This window comes from Strigops habroptila, chromosome 13 (assembly GCF_004027225.2).
Source record: "Strigops habroptila isolate Jane chromosome 13, bStrHab1.2.pri, whole genome shotgun sequence".
Lineage (NCBI taxonomy): Eukaryota > Metazoa > Chordata > Aves > Psittaciformes > Psittacidae > Strigops > Strigops habroptila.
The window spans coordinates 10,545,584-10,564,227 of NC_044289.2; the positions used below are offsets into that span (position 1 = coordinate 10,545,584).

The following is an 18,644-nucleotide window of genomic DNA, read 5'->3' on the forward strand; positions in this document are numbered from 1 at the left end:
GCTATATTCCTCTCATTAAAAAGAACAGTTTGGCTTTGTTTTACCTTCTCTAAATACCATGCCATGTTAAGAGAAATTCCTTTAAATTGAGATATCATAAATAAACTCCCGTTTATAAGATGGCCTCATTTTAAAAGAAAATGGATGCTATAAAATTTTACATCAAGTCAGCATGTTACCAAGAAGCTTTTCTGTGTGTTCTGAATTTGATTAATACAAGCCAAGGTCACTTCCTGAAAGATGCCTACCACTGCAGCTGCAAGCAAACGAGACTACTCGGAGCTCAAGAGCTGGGGGATGGGAAGACGACACTAGAAATTTCTAACACTGCCTCCAAAAATACACTAATTACAAAACCTGGGTAATATTTAGAAGAGTTTAGTTAATAGCTTACTTATGTGGTGAGCCAGTAAAGCCCAAGTTTGTGTAATCACTTTTTCAAGCAAAAGAGGTTCACAATGATGCACCAATATGTCTGCAAAAAAATTAATAATTCTGAGGCCCCTTTTCTAAAGTTTATGCAATTCCCTTGAAAGTGTATTATTTTTTTTACTACATAGACTTTATTATGCAGCTCATGGAGCTAGTAAGAGTCTGCCCTTGAATTAACAGCATGTCTCAGTCCTACGGAGACTGAGAGGCTCCACCCAATCTACACTGTGTCCTATTCTGAAGCCATTTAGGAAAAACACGTTTCAGGCAAGCACGCAAGCTCCTTCCCAAAGTCTACAGCACGCATTTTCCCAGCTTCTGAAGACTACACCTATAGGCTACAAAACCATTTTAAAATTAACTGTTGTTCACCTGAAATTTTAAAGATATTTTAAAAGTTATTGTAGAAACACGCCACCGTTGCATTATGCATGCAGAGGTAGTTTCTTCCATTCCCAGACACAGTTAAAGCTTACACGTCATGAAAATAAGACCCGCACCAAACAAAATAGATTTTTTTGCCTTTTCTGTGTACAAATAAAGATTCTACAATGTGGAGTACCAAAGAGGGGGGTGGAGCACATAGCTGAAAAACCGCACACCAACACACATTTCCAGCAGGGCATCTGTTAGTCTAGGAAGGGGGCCCCAGTGACATTATTTATGAACACACACACACACACACACACACACACACACACACACACACTCAATTTAATATACTTCATCTTTAAAACAGCCTTCATGCACCCAACATTGCAACTAAAGTTTCATAATAGGCTCAAGTTAGGAGGATCTCCTGAATGAAAGATAATTTTGACAAACTCGTCAGTAAAAGGAAAGAACATTGCTGGTTTCGGGTGGGCATCTTTGCTTGAAATAGAAAAATACACTAAAACATATCATTACCTATGCAGGCACAGCTACAGCTGTGGTTAAGGATGCCTAACATTTTCCATCACAGAAGCCTGTTCTAACTCTTTAATGACTGTCTCACACCCCTCAGAATTACTTTTTTGTGGAAGACTTACGTAAAATTGGTTCAGACATTTAAAAACAGTGGAGAATTCCACTGAAGAAAATGTAACCTTTTATACAGTCCAAGAAGTTGAAGAGAAACTGATCAAATATCTGAACAAGCTAATCATCTTGCTGCTCCAAGGAAGGCATCTGTATAGACTATAAGTGCTTTTAAAGCCTTTGAACATGCTCCGTTTTGTTTTAAACCACTTGCCAAGACCCTCAAGTATTTTATCTATCCAAGTTGGCTTTGTCGCCGCACAGCTCCTCCATGCTGACAGGATAGAACATGCTTTATCACCATATTACAAAGACCAAGAGCAGCTTCTCTATAAACCTGCCAGCTCTGAAGCAGTCCAAGTGCCTGGCAGCGCAGGAGCTAGTGAGCAGAGACCTTTGCTAGGTTGTGCTGCCCCACCCATAGACAGCATCCACAAAACAGGAGGCAGCAGTGGGATCAAGGGCTTTGCAAAGGCCACCTTTCCCTTCCAGTTCAAGAACCCAGTTAAAACTGCAGCTGGAGGTCTCAGCCTGTAGTCCTGAAAGACTCCTGCCTCTCTAGTAGCCAGGCCCTGCGGAACACGCACTCGCTCCAGCGACCCAACAGCGTCAATCAGCTCTGTGGGATTCCAGATGACAACCTTGCTGGCAAAGAGCAGAAATTTCCTCATGGCAAATTACACTACTTTTTCCATATGCTTTTTAAAGGCATACAAAAAGTTACGCTGAAAATACTAAGGTTGTGAGATCATTCAAAAAATGTAAAATAATATCATCAACTTCAACTCTCAACACTTTCTCCCTTTAACCCTTGCTGCAGATACCCACTGCTGTGTGGGACAGGCACCATCAGCTCACAGCAAAGACTACTCCAGACTTGTGTCTATTGTATAATCTCCAAAGGGCATTACTATTTCACCAACCATGTTTGTTTTACTATAGTGATAGATAATGGTCTCAGAGAATTGAAGGCTGTCAAGAATCTGTACACTAACCCAGCCTTTGCCCAGCATGGGCACGTAGGGAGTTGCAGTGACATTCATGTCAGAACACAGGGGGTTTTCTCCCATGACAAGTAAACACTGATACAGACTGTCTTGATTACGACAGATCATAATCTGTCCGATTAAGAATATTCATTTAGAGCAGACTATAGACTGACATTTCAATCACTGATTTAACTGTTGGAAAAACACCCATCACTAAGGAGGGGCTCAGGAGTAGGAAAGCAATATAGGCTGTAAATCACACTGACTCGTCTCAGACACATTTTGCTAGTCAGCAGAGGCAGTACTTGCAGACATCTAGTCATGTGTTTGCACAAGAACTAAGCTATAGAATTAATGCCAGTAAATATATTATCTTACACTGTAAACCAACTGACTTTAAGCAAAGCTATGGATACATTACCATTTTAAAAATGTAGATTAATATTCTGAAAAAGTGCCTTAGTGCTGTGGGAAGGCAACTATCTACCAGGGGTTTCCATATTACATACACAGAGACTCACACAAACTGGCTCCAATGGGAGTTAAACGCCTGGTGTGTTAAGAGCACCTTTGAGAATTCTACTTCGTATCTCTTTGCTTCAGCTACTAAAATAGCTATTTTTTTAATTTATTGAAAACCACACATCCCCTTTGCTTTTAAAACTAGATCTTGTTATCCACTGATCTAATAATAAAAGGCCTGTTAATGAAGTTTCTGAGTTTTTGGCATAACTAGATTCTCAAATTTGAGACTACAAGATCAGAGACTGAAAACAAAAGAAGTTACTGAAGAATGGAAATCAAAATATTTTAACGTTTTCCATGCATACTGTTGGTGCTTATACATAATTTACTGCATTGTAAGGAGTAAGTACAGCTACTTAATACAAAGACACTTTTAAAACAGTTTGACCTTGAAATATGGAAATGTTCCCTAGCTCAGTGCTGTAATTAAAATCTGATTAAGTTTAAGTGTACACAGGTACACTTCGGATGGCTGCGAGCGGTGTTAATTTAGTTCAACACGAATGCTACCATTCCAAATTTGAAGTGACAGTTGTCTATCTATAGCATACCAATAAATCTGAGCATTTCATTAGTTAAAATATCCTTTCCTCTTTTTTTTCATACACATTACTACATTTCATATTCATAGTGGCCAGAGCTTAGCAAAGTACCTTCAGCTCAACTGCAAAATGAAGGCAGAATATGATCAGGTTCATTTGTCTCTCCACAGTACAGTCAAGTTAGCTTGTGATATTTCAGATGCTGCCATTCACTGTGTGCCAATGGTTACAACACAGAGCATCTGCTAAAATTTACTGCACAAAACAAAGCTGCAGTGTTATTTTGCACGTCACTGGGAGATTCAAATCTTAGATTTCAGGGATCAATTATTTTTAAATTAAGCTAAAACAGATGAGGAAAAACCCTGAAGGTTGGTGTCTTTATTTATGCAAAACAGCTCTTGGAGAGATATTATAGACTGGAAAGGCACAGAGTCTCCTCCGAGGCCTGGAACAAAAGGGCAAGAGGCAAGCTTTACTGCTTGCAACAAGTGAATTCTAGTTTTCACATATTAGTTGAGCACAGGAACCAGTTCCAGCCAGCCTGTGGAACCTCTACCCTAAGAGACCTTCAAAACTTGACCAAACAAACCCCAGACCAACCAGCTCTAACTTTGTTTGCAGTGTTAGGATTGATGCTAGCATCATTTCTCTATGATTATCACTAAAACACAGTCAGAGAATTATGTACTGCAGCCCAGTGATAACCTGCTACCATTGTAACAATGGGCTAGTAAGACAACAGAGGACTTTAAAATTGATCCTACTTTGTCTTAATTTAAGGTGTATTACCACATTCTCTTTAGCACTGATTTAAGCAGGTATGTTTTATTAATCACAGGTACTCTTTACATTTTACATACATCCATTAAAACTCCCATCTTCTCTGGACACAAAGTATGCATTCCTGACCACATTAATTCCTATTACCAAAGATTGTTTTTTTCCTCCATTTATGAGAAAAAGCAGCATGCTTTTGAGTAAGACTCTCAATGCCCTCTCCTTGTTTGGGTGGGGTTTTTTTTGTCCAAACTTTTCTATTCTTTACAAAGAATTTCAATTGCATAAAAATTTTCTGCTTCTCATTTTTCTAATGTTCTGTTAAAGCAGCAATACCTTCACTTTCATTAAAAAGACAGTTCACAACAAATCTCACACCAAGCTCCCCAAGATTCCTGGAGCAGGTGAAAAATCAGTTTTGCTCATGAAAACAAATAGAACTGGCACTTCTCAAACACTGATGTTTATCTGCAGACCTCTCCAAAATGACACCACCATCATTAACATAGAAATTCCAAGTAATTTTAGGAAGATTTGCAGCCATTCTGGAAGTTAATACAAGAGGTCAGTGACTGCCAAAACCAGGAGAAGGGATCACATCCTTCTCCTTTACATGCCAAAAAAACATTTGTAATGGTTTGTTTCAGATCCAGTTGCTTCCTTGTTTGTAGATAAATGGCTAAGTAGTTGTGTGGTTTCACATTAGGAAGCAATTTCGTGTATTTTTATATAGTGCACTGGAGGAAACACCAGGATAGAGCTGTTCATTTTTATTATTTTTACTTTTTCTTACAGGCACTGGATCTTTAGTTCCCATACAAGTAGACAGGCTGAATTCCATTTTACCTTCAATAAAACCCTGAGCAGGGGAACCATTTCTTAGCATTTGTTTGCCAATGAGACATTCAGGATGCATCCACCACAATTTAAAAACTGATGTTCTCCTCTACCAGACTTCCATGTCATTCAGCAGTTCAATTCAAGGTTCAACTTGATGCTATGCTTTAAAGTTAGTCATCAGCCACACCACTGCATTGGGAGGTTTTTATACTAGCATCTGGTAAGCATATCAAACATGGAAACTGATTAGCACCAGTCATGCACTTATGTCATACAACTGGAGTATATCAGCTATACAGCATGGTTGATTCAATGTGTTTTCTTGTCAGTAAATACCACACTGTATTTGTCCAGTTAAGCGACCTTCTATTACAGTACTTCACACTTAAACAGAACTCTTAAAAGAAAGGAAAGTCACATTCAGGCACACCACGGTCAGAACCTTATATTCAAGGGCCCTGATAAAATTACTAGAAAAGGTACAAATATTGTCTCTAGGCATGGCATAGCTTTTATGTTTTCTTTGCAAAGCCCACTAAGCATTGTTAGTGTACCTAACAGTCCATTAAGAAGTTCAGAAAGCTACAAAACCTTACCTACACTTGAGCATTCACCAGTAGGAAGCTTACTTTATTATATTCTCATATAGATGAAGCCTATAAATAACAGTGTACACACAATAACAGGATAAACACAGCATACCATGGAGGGAACACAAGAGCATACAAAACTTAAGTCTGATGTCATTAATTCTGTCTTACAGAATAAAAATGCTGTGATCTAGGTTTTTTCCATTGCAAGTACATTTGACAGACAATGTACTTAGTGTCTCCATCCAGTCATGAGCAAAAGTCATTTATCCCTTCTTTCCACCACCTATTATTTACTTCAGCGTGTCATCTATCTGCAAACCATTGCTTAGGAACTCTAACATTTTAATGAGCACAGCTATCTGAGATAAACAGATTCTTTTCTGTGCTTTGAAGAGATCATTCTCCAAAGGCTTTCCTTCCAGTCTTATTTTCTTCATTTTGCTTTAACCTAACCTTATTCTAACAGAGCAAAGAGGTTGATCTTATCACAAGAGATTATTCCGAAGGAGGTGCTTCCTTTTTTGAGACCAAAATCCCACTGAATAGAACGCCCAGACAAGTCATCAGTTTCACTATTCTCCAGCAACAAGTATAGAGATTGACACATTAATCTGTTTGAGAATTGAAGGCTAAATAGGTCACCCCAGAAGGTGTAACAAAAAAACCTAACAAACACCAGTGAACAGCATCATATCCATTCTGGGCCCAAATCAGCTTTGGCTAAGAAACCCCATTTCATCACTGTTGTTTCAAAAGAACTGTTCTGAGCAAAGGATTCGTATCACCAGTTACTTCAGAAAGAAGAAATCCCTAGTATCAACGATACAGAGAATTAAAAACTAAAGGCAGACGTACACACAGAAGGATGCTTCCATTCCATCCCACAACTTTTAAGAGCAACATCCTTCACTGGCCCAAGGATCCCCCAAAAGCCTATTTGCATTAGATCCTGTCATACATACCGAGGGCCAGGTCATACCATGCATTTCCTCAAGTTTAAGGGAGGTGCCGGAGAGCAAACTATACACAATATTAATACAGAACATAAAATACCTCTATATTTCTAAGGAAATTGAAATTTTCTCCCTTTTCCTAACCCCTTAAATATCAATGTTTTCTCTGGATCAATTCTCATAAATCACGGTAGTCCTGGACATTTAAGTCTAACAGAAGACTTACCTAGTACAGTGTTCTCTCCAACAGAAGCCAGTAGGAATGCCTAGGAAGAAAGAAGGTAAGCATATGAGTGGGTTTCAGCATAGTCTCAAACTTCACAATCTAAAGCTCAGGAATTTCCTGGCTGAAGAGGACTGAGTTTCCAAGCAGCTGGATTTCTCTGCTATATACATTTCTTTCTGAACCCCTGAAAATTCATACAGCTAAAATATTCTGTGCCAGTCAGTTCTGTAGTTCAGCTCTACACTATGTGAAAGTATCAGGTTTTTATTTTTAACTGCCATCTGATAATAAGGAGGAGGAAGAGAATAAATGAAATGACTGAAGAGGAAAACACTTTCTTCCTGTTGATTTTCCATGACACTTGTGGTTATTTTGTATAGATCCGCCTTGCTCTCTCAAGCCAAAGAAAAAAAAAGGCAGATAAGTGCTGGCTTTGATCTTAAAAAACAGTACAGAGAAAGATAAAGTCCACTGTACTCTTTTTGATACTGCATAGACCACAATTACTTACATTCAAGAAGAAAGCATAACTGTGTAATTGCACAGAATTCTGTATTCTTTACCGGTAAGCCACAACACACTTCAATACTATTTGCACTGGTGTCATTTTGACAGAACAATCAGTTCCGAGGTTTTGTTTTGGTTTTTTACTGAGTGGAAGAAAATTAGGGAAAAAACCCTAAAACTATATGTTGTAACAGGCCTCCTCCTCCCTTCAGTACATCACCAGGCAAAAAGACACGAGCATCTCTCGAATAAGGACAAGTCTCCTAAATCAAGTGCTGGGGATACACACAGTCACTCATCCAGAAGACAAAGCTCCCTTAAATCACCATTGTTTCTTCTTCAGTGACCACTCAGTGACTGTAATTATTACCTGGAGTTACCAAATCTACATTCTTAGAGGACAAGAATAAAAGAGCAGAGGTAAGCAGGCCACCATTAGGACCTACTCCCAGAACAAGAAAAATCAGAGAGGTTTTCTTTTAGAGTTTACCAAATCTTCATGCAAGAAGCTTTATAGAATTATTTTAGTCAAGATTAGTTTTATGTCTATAAATTAAGTAACAAACCAGTTAAGTAAAAGATTGAATTTACAATAAGCAGAATAAAGAAAGATCTATGTAAAACCATGCTCAAAGAGCACTGGAAACCTCTGTAAGGCTCTAGTAACAAACTGCATGTAAAAAAATATCTGATCTGCCACACTGGCCTAAGTGAATGAAGTGAGTTTTAGGTTTTGACAGTAAATACATCTCAGTTGTCTTATGTCTTCAGCAATATATTTTGCCTATAGAAAAAAAAGTCTCAAGACTTACAAATCCCATCTCCAATCTTGAACTTTGGATCAAATTTGTAAAGTAACATTTAGACAAGATAGGCAAGATGTAAACACAGCAATGACAGCAACCTGATTTCACAATACACAGTTTATTTCAATACTTTTAATCAGTGAGAAACTAACTGAACAATACACAATTCACAATACAATCCTTGTAAAAGCTGGAAAAGATATTAAGGTTCATGTCAAGTTCAACGTGCTCTATTTTTAACTTTAGTCAAGTCCCTTCTCATTAGCAGTAACTTAATATTGGCGAAAGGATTGGGAGCAGCAAGGAAGCTAGATAGAGAAATTTATGTATTGAAAAATTAAATTTTAGCACAACAAACAATTCAGTTAAAGTTACTTAGACCTAAACGACTAATGTAATCCTCCATTGTCAGAATATGCCAAATCGAGGCTTACAAATAGGTTTAGAAAGTAGCAATTGGTTGCTTGCTATTCTTTCTTCATGGTCAATGTGTGCTTCGTAAGTTTAATTCCAAAATTAAAAACAAACAAAAAACCCACAACCAAAACACAAAAACAAACCCCCAAAACAAAACCACAAAACCAAACACACACACACACACACACACACACAAAAACCACCCTAAAACCACCCCCAAACCCCACACAGCAAACCAAACAAGTTCTGGACCCCATTTTGCTCTAGTTCACACACTAATGTCGTCTTCACATCCATATAGTTTGATACTAATGGAAGAATTCCTTAGCATACCCTGTAAATAGTGAAATTCAGAACACTGCTGTAAGACCTGCTGAAGATACTTTTTAAAGCATTTCACGAGACCAAATCAAGCCTGAATCTCGTGACTGACTGACCAGGAAAAAGCACAAAGTTTACATAATAGTGAACTGAAAGACAATGCCTTTGAAAACCAGCCCAAGACTTCTGCATTTCAAGGATGCTAACAAAGAGGGAAGAGGCATGAGCATCTGCTTCTCTTTAAGAGATAAGAAACTGGTTTTGAGCACTCCTGGGTGTGTGAGCACCCGTATCACATGACAGATAGCCTTGTCTGGAGGCCAGAACTCTTTCACGAAGTCTAGGGCATAAGAACTACCTGGTTTTCCTAGAGATTGAGTTAGCAGTAGCAGAAACCATGACACTTTCATATGCATATGACAGACACTGAAATCCTTCAGATGACTGCTAGCTAAACCGTGAATTAGTGGCCATCTCCATGTTATTTTATTCCATGTAAGCAATAACTTACTTTCTCCGACAGGATTAAACTAACTTCTGCCAATTCTGACATCAGTAACTTCTCTGCTCTGTCATGGTAAATTGTAGCTAATACAGAACTTAATATTTCCAAGATGACAGTAATATCTTTGGAGCTAGAGCAATAGAGGAATGTTGTGGTGAACTCTGCCTGGAGGCAGTTTAGTCACATCTGGATATATGGCAGCAAAACCAAGACAAACAAATTATCCCAAAAGGAAAACAACCAAAGCATCTAATTCTAGAAGCTGCATTTTCTGTTTATCTAAAATTATTAAAGCACTTGAGTATTCTTTGTTTTATCTGAGTCTTGATCTGTGCTTTGTCCTTCTGTTTCTCTAGCTTTTGGACAGAGATAGGATCTAGGACTGAAAGCCTTGAGTGCATGGAGTGAACAGATTCAAGATAATTCCACATTCTAGCAGGCTTTGTCAAGAAATTCTTCTTGCACTTAGAATGAGGAAAGAACTGCTAAGATAGGTGCCAAGGAAGAAATCTTAAGTTGATTAGCAATGCAGGTAAAGAACTTTACACCTTAGGCTTGTTCCAGACTCGCTTCCAAAAAAGTGCCAGTGGTACTTTTTGCTTGGGGTTTTGGTTTTGTTTTTAAACTAGCCCTTTTGGCGAAGTTTAGTAGGTGTATGCTTTCATAAAAGAGTTAAGAAAGTTTTAATATTAAAGCACTTCATCTGTTCTGCAAAATGTGTTTACAATATAGTTTTATGTAACAAATTTCACTGCAAGTTCCTCCAGCTATGAAATACCAGCTCTCAACTGACTGATGGTGACCAATCTTGTATGAAAAACTTAAGCAATTGCTTCATTGTGCTCCATGCCTCTTTGGGTTCTTGAACATGCACGAGGACTTCCCATGCACAGTACACAGAGAAAAGTGAGAGCAGTTTCCAAAATCCCCAGTTTGGAGCCAAGGCCTTTAATTTAGCATGAAATGCTAAAAATGCTACCTTAATATACCAGGCACGCTAGAACATGCCACTTTTCAGCTGTGTTCTTTTGTGGGGTTTTGTGGGTGGGGTTTTGTTTTGGTTTTACACTCACCAATAGCCCTAGCTGTATCTTTGTTTCAACTGATACAGCTAACTCTCTCCAGGGCTGTTACTAATCTTTTTCCACTGTTGATGCTATGGAGCATGTGTAACTCTAGAAGAGAAACATTCTATTTCATGCACAGTTATTTTTGTTGGCAGGGTGGGTTTTTTTGTTGTTTTTTAACAATAATAGTATATTAAAACCTGAAGTGCCTTGCTAACTTTCTTTGGGGTTGATGAAAAGCCTGGAAGATTTGCAAGGTTTTTTTTTTATTATTCTAGAAAAAGCAAGTCTAGTCTGGTTTGGAATTACTAAATAGAAGAAACTTTCAGGGGAGTGAGTATGACTATAGGAAACTATCTAACCTTTTGTTCAAAATACTACATTAGAAAGATGAAACAGCCTTACTACTGCAAAGAAAAATGCTTCTGAAGTGGCTGAGGCCATTAGTGTAGCTAAGCTTGGGCCTATTTTGGTAATAGCCAGTAAATATACTTGGAGTAAAATACTGCCCTTGTCTAGGATCTTAGCTCACCTGCTTTTGTTGGAAGCTATCAACTAGCTGCATCCTCAAGCAATCTCTAGCAGCTGTAGAAGATAGGACTGTTTCTCTCATGAACTCTTGGACAGTTCTTAAATAGGAATAGTATACTTTAAAACACCATGAGAAGCTCGGGTGTAAGGCTGACCCACAAGTTCAGCCTGCTCACTTCTGGAAAACCCTCTTGAGTGCACATAAAGTGAAAAACAAACCTGATTTTTCTCTTAAGCAGATAACTATATTTGTCCTATAATGGTTTCTTTTAATCCAATTTGCATGTGTACACCTTAGGTAGCTTTGAAGTTACGTTTTACCAGCAGTGTAGCCAAGTTGTTGCAGTCAGCAAGAATTTAGTTTACATTCTGGATAAACTTCCCCTGGAGGTTGGCACAGGCTCAGAGCCCAGTGCAAAGCCCTGCTGTGGTAGCACAGGTAGGGGATTGCACCGAGAGCTCGCGGGTGGTAAGCCTGTACCAAGCATGTCCCTAGTCATTGGTGATGCAAATACCAGCCCTGTGGGGCTCAAATTCTCTCTCAGTAAATACCTCTCCACATGCAATTTCTTAGGGGCCCATATAAGACTGCTTATTTTGTAGATAAGAAAGTGCTCATATATGCCACTACTTCGTATCATGTGGAAATGCCCTGGAGACCTCTGTTCTGGAGCACAGGTGAAAACTATTCTTTTGTTATGGCCTCACACTATAGCCTAGTATTTAGTGTAATGCTATAATGTGTGGTAAAATTTGAACAGACTGCTTACTTTGAAGAAAATGATACAGACACTTGAGTGCCTTAAAAACCAACTTTAATATGGAAGAGATTTTTCTTAACTCCCTCTTACCAACAGTTTGAATGTACACCTTTTTTCCACCCTCTTACTAGGGTTTAGGCTTGTTTTACTGAGGGGGAGAGAGACCGGATTACTAACCCGATATGCTTAGCTCTTATGTTTTCATTCCCTCCTTAAATATATATCTTGTTAATCTAGAAATAGAAGTCCCAGCTCACTTACCATTTCTGTGTAGTACTAGTTACACTCCAAAGATGGAGCTCCTTGGCTTCTGTGGATAACTACCATTGAACCTACTTGTATAAAAACTCCAGCCAATCCCAACTCTCACAGATGAGACTTCAGTCTTGGTTATGTTTACTCAAAAATAGACATCTCCAAATCCAGTTCTAGAGAATAGCACCAAATCTAGATCACACCATGGGAAGTCTGGCCCACAGCTCCAGAGATGTTAACGGAAATTATTCTCTGTAAAGTATATTTTTAGTATTAGATATAAAATCACACACTTGGAAAATATCAACATTCCCCAAACCTACAAACTAATCAGAAGTTAAAAAACAACAGGTGTGTGTGGGAGACCAGCTCATACATGTTTTTGAGATGAAGCTATAAGAACTCTGTCTGTTCAGCCCAAAAAGCAAAAGAAGGGATTAAATTGCTGTCCGAATACATTAAGTTCTTAAAACAAGAGCTTACCACTTCTTGAAAGGGGTTTGAGATGTAGTCAGCCAACTGCTGAATCTAATGCTTCTGTTGCTCTCATACTACCATTTTAGTCCAAGAAATGATGCAAGAGGAAAGAAGAAAAGCAAGTTTAAATCCAAAAAGAAAAAAAACCCCAAACAAACAAAAAGCCACATAAACCCTGGTAGCCTTTTACTAGTCAGGTAACTATCCAAACCAAGGAAACAGCACTTTGTCATTCTAACCAAGTTTTACTTTAGTGGATTCAATTTTATGCATGTAGTATAAATAGAATCTCTTGTAACCTCAGACATAAGATCAACCCCTTCGCTAGCCTTCTCTCTGAATCACTGTGTGTTAGACTGAAAATGCTGCTAAGTGTATTTGACATTCTCTGACTACATCCACAAGGATTTAGATGTAAGAATGCATCTGGATGTCTCATAAAAGAAACACTTAAGTATAAATCTGAATTCTCAACATGAGTTTTCACCATCTTGTCTGAATTTTCACCAGTGCAGGCAGTCATTTTTGCACCAGAAGCTTCAGGCTTGGTCACCAATTCCTATGTACGTTTCTCAGCTTGTACCCGTTCTACTTTTTGTTTTGTTTTCCTTTTAAATAAGACAATTTCCACATCATTTATTCTAGATGACTTATGATTTACATTCCAACTAAAATACACCCCTCCATGATTCTAAGAGTCTTCAAATATGTGATGAATAAATACATAGAGTAATTAAAGAGAATCCTTTCCCTCAACCCAAAAATAAAATACTGCTTTGCATCCCTATTGTTGCTTTCTCAAAGCAGAATGATCATTTCCTGAATTGTTTGGTGTAGATATTTTGCTTAAGCAGCAAGCACTCCAGGCTACAACTGATGAGTGACCTTGAGACAGCTCTTGGAAGGCAGTTGCCATAGTAACACCACCACAAATGTGGTACATCCTCAGCTGACACCACCAATCTGGTGCAACAGATCCATAATAAGTACATCTACCCTGTATTAGTGTCTCAATATTTAAGGAAGAAGTTACTAGATTATGGTTGTTTTGGGTTTTTTTTTTAATTAGAATTATTTCCAAACGCTGTTGTGCTCTGGCAGGCACTGGTTAGTCTGGATCAACACAAGTGACTAAGGCTACACAAGTCCACACAGTGCAAGAGTTAAATAAAGTACCCTAAAATAATGCACTGCTGAAAGTTAAAGCTACTCAGTGAGTTAATCCAGAGAGCAGACCTTGGTCCAGGAAATGAAGAAAAACCTTGCAAAAGCACATAACTAAAAAGAAAGTTTGTCTTTTCTCAGATTCTCGAATACAAATAAACTTTACGGAGCCATGCTGTGTCAAACCTACAGCAAAATGCAAGCACAATGGATTATTTTTTCATGCCAGAATATTCTAAGTCTCACCTGTGCAACCTCATCGCCCTGAATAAACTTTCAAAATGACTTGGCACTAAGGAATAGCCTTTCCCCAAAAAGTTTTTCTCTACATACCATGCTACTAGGTCCTGTGAGCTCTGAAAGAGGAATAGAAAGGTGAATCATTACTGAAATGTCAGAAATGAAACATCTAGATAGGAAGAGTGCTAGTTAACAGAAACATTCAGTAGAACCACTTCTGTTCAAAGTCAAAGGATTAATGAACAGATTAAGACAGCTCATTGTAACAACCTACCAGTCAGACATTAAAGTTTGCTTTAAAACTAAACTGCAGTTTCAAGACCCATCTTTTTCTTAAACTCAAACCAGCTGAAAAAGCCAATCACATCAGTTTCATAGGTTGTTGATGTTCAAGAGATTCTATTATAGGTAAAACATTTGTGCATTCTAATTAGAAACAAGAGTTAGGACTGCTCTGCCTCTGATAAAGTCAGCTCACTTCATGGGTTTGCCCCTGTCATTAGTGAAAACATTTATTGAAGTTCCATAGCAGTGGAATCTGTGTCAGCTAAGAGTTAATTCCAGTTAGAAGTGAAGTCAGACACTTTAAAATAGGCTTTTGGACACTCCAATCTTAAGAGCCTGGTCCACAGTTAATCCAGTCAGTCAAGTACCTGCCCTGAAACCCGGCCAAGGAGCTCCTGCATCCATAACTATAACCTAATATATTCTGAAGGAAAATACTTCAGACAATACTAAGCTGCCATTGAACAGGGCCTTAAATCCAAAAAACCTCCATAAAGTTATTTTTGGCAACTGTGTGTTACAGAGCAATTAGCAATCAAGAGTTCAGCTGTGGTGGTTTTGGAGGTCTGGAAACATTGCCACCTTGACTCAAAGAGGTATTACTTGAGATTGATGATTCCGTTCATTACTGTTATGTGCAACTCTTCCTACTTCTGTGAGGCTGCAGGTAAGATGGCAATATTCTACCAATTTGTGTACAGGCATTGACAGGTTCATTTTGAACAAGTATTCATATAAACATTAAATATATTTCTATTTAGCAATCGCTTCCTACAGTAAGCATACTTTTATCAGAGTACAATAATTTGTCTTCAGCTTTGCACATAGTTGTTTATTTTGGCCTAGCTGTACAGGTTGACTTTGGAAACTATCTAGACCTAGACATGAAAGGCACTCTCGGTGCCTACATGTACACAAAGCTTGTTCTCTACTGTTCTCCCCTCCCCTTTTGTTTTTTGACCTACACTAGTAATAAATACACATTAAACGCTTGCAGGTTTCCCAACATCAGCTTTCAGAACAGCACTCAATATGTCTACTTAATCCCTATTGATTTAAGTGAAATTAGTTTTCCAACGCAGACACAACAGGTAAGGAACTACTAGTATAATACATTACTAGCAAGTAATCCACTAGTAACAGCCCCAGGGTAGACAAAGGGTGCTGAATTTCTCCTACACCCGGTACCGCTTGAGTCTCTCCTCTAGAACGCATTTGTTTCAGGAACAGTTACAGGAACTCCATCCAGTTTACATTTGAGTACAACTGTGGCTGTTCTATTCGCACCCCACCATGCCCTTGCACTAGTATTGGTGCTTGTGCAACAGGGGTAAGCTGGCAGCCAGTAGCTGTCTGGTGGGTTTGTTTGAGTTTGGGGTTCATTTTTTGTTGTTGTTGATGGGCAGGAGGGAATGGACAATTTTGAGTTAAACCTCTTTGCTGACTGCAAAAGCCTCAGTCCCAGAGTGAGGGGAGGAGAGGAAACAGAAAGATAGCACAATAGCCCTGGCTTGGCTTGAGAGCTGTGGAAGTGCACCACACTGCCTTCGAAAGACAGCACTCCATGGGGATGTGTTTGAAGGGTTCTGGGGTTATATTTTCAATTAATACTGGAAAGAAGTCAGTTTGTTAGGATGTTGCTTGCTTTTTGCACAATATACCACCTCAGTTCCAAACTTGAGCATTTAAGCAAAAAAACCCCAACCAAACAAAAAAACCACCAAACCAAAACTCAACCCATTATATAAAGGGTTTTTTAGGCCCCAACCTAAAAGAGCATAAGTCAACAAATAAGTATCGGTAGTGACAGAAAGACAAGGCACATTCAACATAAGAAGTGCTCTAGATCTTGGAGAAAGGTCAGGGAGCCTTTTGGTAAACAAGAACAACTTAACAGAAAAGACAAATGAGGTTGAACCTGTAGATCCCTTCAGTTTGATTTTCAACAATGTATCTGAAGGTACAATCATTTTATAAATCACCATTAAATAGGTTTTAAAGTTACCTTTTACAAAAGAATAGGATTAGAACAGGATGTTTCCTAATGTCTTTCTTCCTTTAGTACAAAGATATGACAATTAACATTTATAGTTTAACAACATACAGCACTTATTGGAAATGTTAGTCTGGAATCACTATTGGTGGCAGGAAAAGATGGGTTGTCACCTGGCAGTGTAGCAGTGACCATGTACTAATAGCTACAGTTAACATAAACTGTAAAGAAACTGAAGGCAAGATTAATATAATCGATAGTTGAAATTCGGCATGGGAGTGGTTTATGCACGTTCTTACAAGTGAGAACTTCTCTCCTTGACAATTCATCTGCAGGGAGCATTTGCTTATCAAGTAGCTTGAAGTTTTAGTCAGAACGAGGCTGCTAACTGGAATTCCAGCAATATAAGCATGCCTGCATGTTATTAAAGGAAATAGTGGAAAATTTCACAGGCTGACATCCAGAACGTCTGCGGTTCCTTTTCATATTTCTCTCTTCTTGCAAAGCAGTTATTAGACCAGAACTTCAAATCTTTCTTTTTTTTTTTCTTTTGTAAAGCCTGGAAATTTCCACTGCTTTTACAAGATTTTTTAAAAAGATTTCTCAGATGTACAGCTCAAACCACCTTACACTTCTGCCTAGGTGGAATCTTTAGTTTAAGCAAAAGTTTCATCGATACAAAGAAGTTCTAAGATGAGGAGAAGGAAAAAAACTGTGCTCGGATACCAAAAGCATTGCTTGGCCAATCTGAAACATTATCCTACTACATACTAATCTCTGGATAGAGGTCATTTGAGGTCCAGCTACAGACAGATGGGCAAAAGATGATGAAGCAGTTCAGGATAAAGCTACCCGGTACCTGCACATCTGAATAAGAAATACAGTGGGTGACAATGCAAGCTATCCTGTCTCTATCAAGTGCTGGCTCTCCTTCAATTTCCTCAAATCTCCACTCATTTTACATCTCCCTGGATCCCACTTGCAACCCCTCCTACCTTCTTATGGTATCTAACACAGCTAATAGAAGCCTGGCAAGTTGGCTAGCACTTGTTCTGTACCTCACCTCTGCAAATCTTATGAGCTACGAACATGCATCACCAAAAGATTAGGGGCTTCAACAGAAAACCCACAGGTGTAACACAAAAGTCCTCAAAAGCTACTCCAGCCAGTGTAGATGCTTACTTCCCCCCCCCTCCCCCCAGTTTTCTGTGCACTGACCAAAAGAAATGTCTTCTTTTTAAGGGGGGATCAAACAGACGTTCTAGATTCAGAAATGTGCTGCTTTTGTTCCATTTTAATCAAGAGAACAATTTGCAGATGAACTGTTCTTGCTTTTCTTGCCTTTAAAGCCACCTATGACTAGAAAAATTCTCTAAATACTGATTAAAAAGGGATTCTATCAATTAATGCCTAAAAATATTATTTCCCATGCAGAAATTTTAATGGGAAACTAGAACTTGCCAATAAAGAAACAGAAGTTATTTACAAAGCAAGACCAATGCACACACCAGAGAAGTACAGAAGAGTGTGGTCTAAACCAAATATTTTTAAACTTCCTTCTTAAATAGTTTAGACATAAGGATTCTCTCATATAATACTTCATAACTGTGAGCCAAGCAAGTGGTATAAGTACTGGTTAAAAGGATTAAAAATCCATGCGCACCTAACAGCATTACCTCAAGTGTGGTCCTATATGCTCAGGTCTGTCCACTGAGCCAGAAATCTCCACACTGAACATCAAAAAGACTTCCACAGAAGATAAAACCAAGGAGTACTGCAACAAAAGGTGCTGCTATGTGTGCCTTACTTCACTGCAGCAGCAAAGATGGACAGAGTACAAAAGCAAGTGCAACACAAGCCATAATTCCCTATTTCCATCTAACCTCTTTAGCCCAGTCTTTGGTGGGGGGGGAGTAATTATAGGGGAAGATGTCTGAAAAGTCTGTCCAAGTCACTGGCAAAAAAGTTGCAAATTTCTGTTTTAAATTTATTTGTTTAAATGTTTAAATCTCCTTAACATGCATAAGCTGCCAAGAAGGGATAACCATTTTAAAGTCAGTGTGAATAAGAGGAAGAAATTACTTTTGAACCTTTACTACTTCTTCCATAAGCTTCCAGGGAACAATAGTGCTTCCACATACTGACTGTGTGTGCACACTCTCAACATCTGTCCAAAAAGTTTTGGAAAAAGTTGTTTCAAGGTGACTACTTTAGCTGCTACTCACTCACACACACATAGTAGCAAAAAGCACAGAGTACAGGAGTTTCCCTTTTCCTCACCAGCCTCCACAGTAGGTGATGACAACACAACTTGGGTACTGAACAAAACCAGAAAGGTTAAGGTGATAAAACGCTCCTTAGGATGATCAGTGAGATGTCAGAATTACAATTTGAATGCACAAGGCAAAACCAGGG

General features: G+C 38.6%; 1 protein-coding gene across 7 annotated transcripts in view; it reads right to left on the reverse strand.

Moving 5' to 3' along the window:
* NCOA3 (nuclear receptor coactivator 3) overlaps window positions 1–18,644 on the reverse strand; it is an 83,980-nt gene that overhangs the window by 59,034 nt on the left and 6,302 nt on the right. For 6 of the 7 annotated variants that reach the window (XM_030503260.1, XM_030503259.1, XM_030503261.1 and 3 more), the window contains exon 2: window positions 6,901–6,940. The exons of the other annotated variant lie outside the window; for it this stretch is intronic. The gene's annotated coding sequence lies outside the window, so the exon portion shown is untranslated. The remainder of the gene's footprint in view (window positions 1–6,900; window positions 6,941–18,644) is intronic. 7 annotated transcript variants of the gene reach the window in all.